We start from the raw sequence: 7185 nt of genomic DNA on the forward strand, positions 1-7185 counted from the left end.
AACATTAAGAACAACACATCGATATGTACACTCAAAGTACATGCAGTCAAGGCATGGAAATCTCCAACAACTATCATATGTGATGACAAAATATGCATCCGCCTCTGATGGGTACGATCTGCTCATCCGTGTTGATATCGCATGTGACATCCCCTAGGAGCCGACGTAGGTGCTCATAACTTGGCCCTAGTATGGGTGTGGCAAACATGTGTGGGACCTCAATAGACAGGGGGATGGAGTCATCAAAGGTTCTAAATTTGTACAAGTATGTCGTTCGACTTGTCAAGAAGAGACATTGTGCATGAATTAACAAAAAGGTAATTGAATAAATGTTTATGGAAGCATTATAAATTTATAACTAGAAAGGTAATGGGGGTGTCACTTTCATACCTCTCTCTTGAAGGTTCTTAATGCACTTCTTCTTCTTGAACAGATTTCCTTGCAGATCCTTTCGGTATCTCCTCTTCTTTACCCAATGAGATTCCTGTTTTGTAGCTCTTACTAGGAGGCCTCATAGGAGCTCTCACTAGGAGACCTCGCAGGAACTCTCTCTTCTTGGGTTCTTGGAGAAACTTGAAGGGATTGTATTTTGTTTGAACCTCCGCTTGCAAAGTAGGGTTTCTCATAGCTTCTAGATCTTCAACCATCATCGGTGGTTACACCATGTGCTAAACCCAAGCTGCCAATATTTATTATATTCTCTTGACTATGTTGTGCCATGTTTAGATTTCATTGTATGTTTATTCTAGCTCTTTTCTTGGCACTTCCAAAGCCTTGGCTACTACTCCTTGTAACCCTTGAAAAATAAGCAGTCAAGTATCTACACATGTGGTTTAAAATATTATTAATTGCAAAGAGTAGTGGAGTGGGTTTAATAGTGGTAATTTGGCACTAGTTCCTATTGAGCTTGCTTGTAATGGAATTAGCCTATTCAACTTGAGAATAGCAGAAATTAATGAGAATACTTTCGAGAAATAACTTTGTGAGCATAGCGGGTAGACATAATTGAAGATAGCAACATAATCATAGCAATTAGTTAACTTGGCATGAACAATACTTTTGCAAGAGAGAGAATTTAGAGAACATGACAATAGTTGAGGACCGGATTTATGTGGAGCCGGTCCCCCCTCCAATAGGCATTTGTATTATGATTTCTCCCATTAAGAGAGACTTGTTACAATACATTCTTTGTGTTCCTTGTGACCTAGGTGATGCAATGAAGATGGAAAGCTTCATGCATCACAATCATAGCATAACATGAACTTGAAGAAAGCTTTAATTGTCCCAAGCCTCAGTCCCAAGACCTCAAACACCTTCGAAGGTGGAGAGAGCTAGCAGGGAATGAGGGTAGGGAAGAGGAAGAAGAAACATTTCATAGGAGAAAGAACTAGTTCCTCACTTATCATACTCTTGTTGCTAGCATACATAATAGCATAGTAATGAAGAAGAAGGAGATGACAAGCTCAAGCATTGAAGCATGGCTCTTGGTTGGATTTGCACTCCATAGCCAAGAGTGTTGGTGTAGGCTCTCAACCTCTACTTACTTGGAGAGGGAGCTCTTGCACTTTGCATAGCACACAATGAGAGTGCTTGTGAGTGTGTGTGGGTGAGTATACCCCCTAGGCACCCCCCTAGCTTGCTTGGGTCGAACCCCCCTTGTAGCTCATGCTTGAAGCTCATTGGACCCCTCCAGGCCTAGCCAATCACAAGCAGGAGCCATTACAAGCAACATGGGTAGCCTTGGGACAAGTGTCCCCCTTTCCTTTTTGAGAGAGAGGGCTAGATAAATGCTAAAACAATTAGATAATTCATGTAATTTATCATTGGACCCCTTTGAAGCTTAGCCAATAGGTTCAAGCAACACATGAAGGTAACATGGGTAGGGGCCTGACATGTGTCCTTGCTGCCTCTTCAAGTTGGGGCTTCCCTTGTGTGTGTGAGTGGGTGTTCTCTCTCTAGCCCCTAGGAAAAGGGCTCGCCCCCCCTCTTGTAGGAATGCTTTTGACTTTAGGTGATCAAGCACCTTACTCACCAAGCATGACAAAGAGCTTGAACTAGGGGGTGTTCCCACAAGCATCTCAGGCAAGCTTCTCAAGGCACCTCAAGTACCTTAATCATGCAGCAAGTCAAGCACCTCAAGCATGGAGCCAGTCAAGCACCTCAAGCATCTTAATCAAGCACCTCAAGCATGACAAACACCTCAAGCACGACAAGCACCTCAAGCAGGACAAGCACCTCGAGCTTGGGCCGGGTTCCCACCTCAAGCTCAGCCCTAGCTTACCTAAGGTCAAAGGACTTTTACACACATTTATTGGAGGTCTTCAATGAAGCTAACCCTAAGGTCTTATGCTCCATTGGTTAGCCTTGCTCTTTGATAGACCATCTCCCTTTTGGGCCCCTTTACCATTGGCCCCGTGTTGAGATAGATCTATAAGCACATATCTATATCTTAACACTTGTTCCCGTTTATTCTCCCACATTAAGTGATCAATTTAATATGAGAAAATCATTTGGGTTGGTTAGATATTAGATTTTATGACATGCTAATAGCTCAATAATGGTTAAGCCATAGGCAAGTCTAAAAAGACTCCATTATTCAGACCATAGTTCCTGATGTTATCCCCCATACAATGTAAACATGCATGCCAACCAAGATAATAAATCCCAATCTTGCTTACCCTTAAGCCTCCAACATTTCATAGATTATTCATGGACCTCTCTTCTTAAACAAGAAAAGAGGCACCTTATCTAGGATACTAATGTCTAAGAATCTAGTATTTTATTATAAACACGATATAATTAAATTATGAAAGGTAAGTTTTTCATTAAGAGGATTCTTTAGAGGAGAACTAGAAATCGTGTCAAGCTAATTTCATTGAATCATTTACAAGCATTAGAACATTATATCATGCACATAACTTGAAGAGAATAATATAATGATTTATAAAGGGCCAGATTTGCTTCAAGTCATTCTCCCATCCAATGATAGGATTTGACGCCCATCTTCCCTTCCTATGGTCCTGAACCCTTCGTATGATGGGCTAGCAGAAGATGTTTCTGTCTTTGGACGTGTTCAAAGGAAATTTTTCCTTCAACCAAGACGGGGTATATTCTTAGTAATCTATCTTTGGAAGGGCAATCTTACAAATTGTCCGTCAAAAACCAATTCGCATGTTAAGCATTGTGGGGACTCAGCACTGGGAACTTGAGGGTCGGGAGTCGGAGCCTGACTCAGAGGTTGGAGCCTAGGGGACTAAAAGATGTGTGGGACTTGGACCTTAAGCCTTGGAAGTTGGCCCTTAAGGATTGCAAATTTGCATCATGGTGCTGAAAGGCTGATTCATGCATGCATGCAGCATTCAATGTCACCCAGGGGCTAGGACAACATCTCCCCACTCTTGAGTCCTCGTCGCTTGAGTCCCGACTCCCCGGCGAGTCCCCGCTCAATCAATCTAAAGTTCTAAACAGTAAAGAATCTAGACTCCAGATGCCACTGCTAGCCAGCCTCCAGGTCGAGGGCCGAGGCCCCATTGCCACTGCGTCGGTTATGTCTTAGTGCTTATGGAGCTGCCAGCCTGCCACTATAAGAAGTAGAAAGGCACGCTATCATTTAGACAGCTGCGAGAAGAGTAGAGATTCGAGAAGCTGCTTTGGAGTCTTGTCAAACAGAACCTCTTTCTACTAAGGTATGAACTATGGTTATTTTTGCTTTGAATGCCTTGTAGCATTGCAGTTTTTCTTCCAGTTGTTATGCATTTGTGAGTGTAGTGATATTTTAGATAGCTCGATTCTCCTCGAGGATAGGATCACATTATCCATCAGTGTGCATACTGCACCTCATCATGTAGGTCCTTTGGAAACATAGATGTGTCAGATCCTGATTGTGATAGAAAAGTTGCAAAAGTATAAATTGGGAGCATCAGGACCCTCATGCGGCTTGATCGATCTGAGCTATCATGGTTGCCACTACCAAAATATTTTCCACTTTGAGTCTTGATGTATGTGTTTAGGATGCAGCCGCCATCCACTCGAGTCTCGACGCTGTCCAGATTCCAAAGGCCTCAGGCCATTGAATAATTTGAACTACCTGGGCACGACTCAGTAGTCCTCAGGACTCAGGAATCGACGGAGTCACGACTCAACAAGCAAAGCGCAGGGCCTTATTACCCGGCAATCGCAGAGGTTGCTGCCTTATTAGCAAGCAGAACATAGACGGCAGTGGGCACTGTCTGAGTCATGGCAGAGGCTCAAAGATACAACATACAACCTTACAAAACAGGTAAGTTTCCCATCTTTCAAGTTATGACTAGGTATGCGTGTGATTTTAATGTTAGTGTATATCGATGTCAATGCTTAAGTTGTCTCCTTTTGTGGCTTTTAGCATTTTGTTATTTGTTAAGAAGGAAGTCTAATAAAATGCTTATGAAAAAGAGGAGTTCATAATGCTGTCCATGCATGTTTGTGGTTTAAAGATTGGAAGAGATTGTCAGGAATCAGGATACACATATCTGCATCATAGATGCATCATTGCATGCATGATAGAGAATGAGATAGGGCTATGGAAGAGGAAGTATATCAAAATTCAAATCACTAATTCTCTTCTTTCAACATTATAGATGAAGTCGCAACATGGACCCATCAAGAGAAAAGGAAAGAGACAAAGAACAATGGAGCAAGCACTTGGCCTTCACAGTCCACTTGTGAATGCAATCACACAAACATCAACACATTTAGGAGAAGGTGAAAATTGCCAGTGAAGGTGCTGGTACATCCTCTTGTGTGGCCACTAGTGCATCTGCAACAGCAGTTGAGGAGGCACATCAGGCAAAGAAGAAGTACAAGCGCGTATTCCTTCAAAGTTGGAAGATAGATTACCCTTGGGCCTTTCCAATTCTAAACAAGGCTGGAAGAGAAAGGGTAAAATGCAAGTGGTGCACTGATGCAAAAAGAAACACCCCATTCGCTTCACCAAAAGGAGCTTCAACAAAGCAAAAAAGTTCTCTATTTGACCACAACTCCTCAAAAGAGCACAAACTAGCTGCAAGTATGTGGATTGAGAAGGAGAAAAGATCTACAATGCCCATGGAGAAGCACATTGACACAATGGCAGATGAAGAGAAAGAGAGGATTGTTACAGTGATGCAGACATGTGGTACGTTTTAAAGAGGTATTTGCCTTTAGAAGAATTTCCATATAAATGCAACTTCCAACGCTTTCTTTGGACACCGAGTATGCCAATAACCAGTGAGTATTCAGCTTATACAAGTAAAGATGCAGGGATCTCATTTGCAAGGGCATTAAAGTTTGTTTATTGGAATCATTTGAAGAAAGAAATCAGTGAAAGTCCCTTCTACTCTATCCAGATCGATGAAAGTACTGATATCAGCAATCAGCAGTACATGATCGTCTATGTTACTTATATGCAGAGTTCAGGAAAAGGATTGGTTTCAACAAGGTTTTGTGATCTTTTGCAGGCTGAAAAGGGTAATGCAGAATCATTACATTCTATACTAGTTTCATGCTTGAAGTCTGCTGGTCTATCGAAGCAAAAGATGATTGCAATTGCAACAGATGGAGCCAGTGTCATGACAGGATCTACAATAGGTGTAGTCACAAGACTAAATCGGGACACTCCACATTTATGGAGCTTTCATTGCATTGTGCATAGGGAGTCTCTTGCAGCCGGGGATGCTTTCAAAACCTTTCAAGAGTTTAAGCTTATGGACAAGATTGCCAAAAAGTTTTATAAATGGGCATGCAGATCAGCCAAAAGGCATGCTATTCTTGCAGATGCTGTAAAAGACTTTGGCATTGGTAGACATGGAAAGCTACAGCTATTGAAAATGCATGATGTTCAATGGATTTCAAAAGGTCAGGTTATCATAAGGCTTGTCCGAATCATGCCAGCATTGCTTTCAGTTATGCAAAAGGAGGAGCATGAGTTGTACTCTTCATTAACAAGTTATAAAGTTCAGTTTCTCATGCATTTTTTTGTTGACGTACTTGGAGAATTGAATGTGCTTATCCGCAAGCTTCAAGAGGAGCATCGATACATCTCCTCGATTGGAAGTCATCTCAAATCAGCAGTAGAAGTGTTACAACTATCATTTCTTAGTGGCACCTTTGGGTCAGATGCAAAGCGCAATGCAGGTTTTATCAAGATGGTGTATGAGCATAATAGAGCACTATCTTTTCAAGATAAAGCAAGTGTAGCACATTATCATCCTCTCCATCTAGGTCCAATGTGTAACGAAGATCTTGTGAATTCACATGAAACACTTAACAGTGTCGTCAACAAGCTGGTATCAATTTGTGGTTCATACATAAGAAGCTGGTTCAATCTTTATCTGACCATTTTCGGGTAGACTTCAAATTTTTTGAGGCAACAAAGTATTTCAGCCCAAAAGACTATTGTGAGGACTTGTCAAAGCTGGAGGATGCATCAAGAGGCTGGCTCAATACGTTATGTAAGTACTTTGCTGAAGGATCAAGCACATTAATCAATGATGCTGAATGCAAAGGGGAAAGGCGATCTTTCATCACAAGAATGAGAAATTGCTTTCATGGTAGGAGCATGCACTCTGCATGGCAGGAGTGTTCTGATCATGTTGAATGGGAGCAATCATTCCCTTGCACAATGATTCTTTGGCGGATCTTGCTTGTCTTACCTCTTTCATCAGTAGCATGTGAGAGGGGTTTCTCCAAAATGAACAAAATTAAAGATAAGCTACGAAATCGATTATCCTTAGACATACTGGGACTCATCATGTTTGTTGGGATGAATACACCAAAGCTTAAGCATCCAGAAGAGGTATTATGAGAGGAATGCTTTGACGCTTGGAAGTTGATGAAAGACGGGAGACCAGCAAGACTAAGACAACGTCAACCTTGAAGGCTTAAGAAAAAGCTGCTTTTTGTATCAGACACTTGTGTTATTTATTGCGAGGTGCTATTGTAATATTGTTTTGGCGAGCAGGTTTTAATCATATCCATCTTCCATGTACTTATATGTATATGTGTGTTGGAGGAAACTCAATGACATTGTTTTGAAATCATCCAATATGTAGCGATCGCTTATTTAGTGTACCTTGTCTATTTGCCGTTTTGTTAAAGTTTGAGTCCAAGTCTTGAGCGTTGTTGGTCCAACTCTTGCAACACCTCCTACCAAGGTAACTCTAAAGGTTA

General features: G+C 41.6%; 1 pseudogene; it reads left to right on the forward strand.

Annotated features, from left to right (window-relative positions):
- Nucleotides 1-5843: 5843 nt before the first annotated feature.
- On the forward strand, nt 5844-6820 carry LOC147439817 (uncharacterized; annotated as a pseudogene).
- Nucleotides 6821-7185: the final 365 nt, after the last annotated feature.

This window comes from Adiantum capillus-veneris, chromosome 16 (genome assembly GCF_014529385.1).
Source record: "Adiantum capillus-veneris isolate H3 chromosome 16, ASM1452938v2, whole genome shotgun sequence".
Lineage (NCBI taxonomy): Eukaryota > Viridiplantae > Streptophyta > Polypodiopsida > Polypodiales > Pteridaceae > Adiantum > Adiantum capillus-veneris.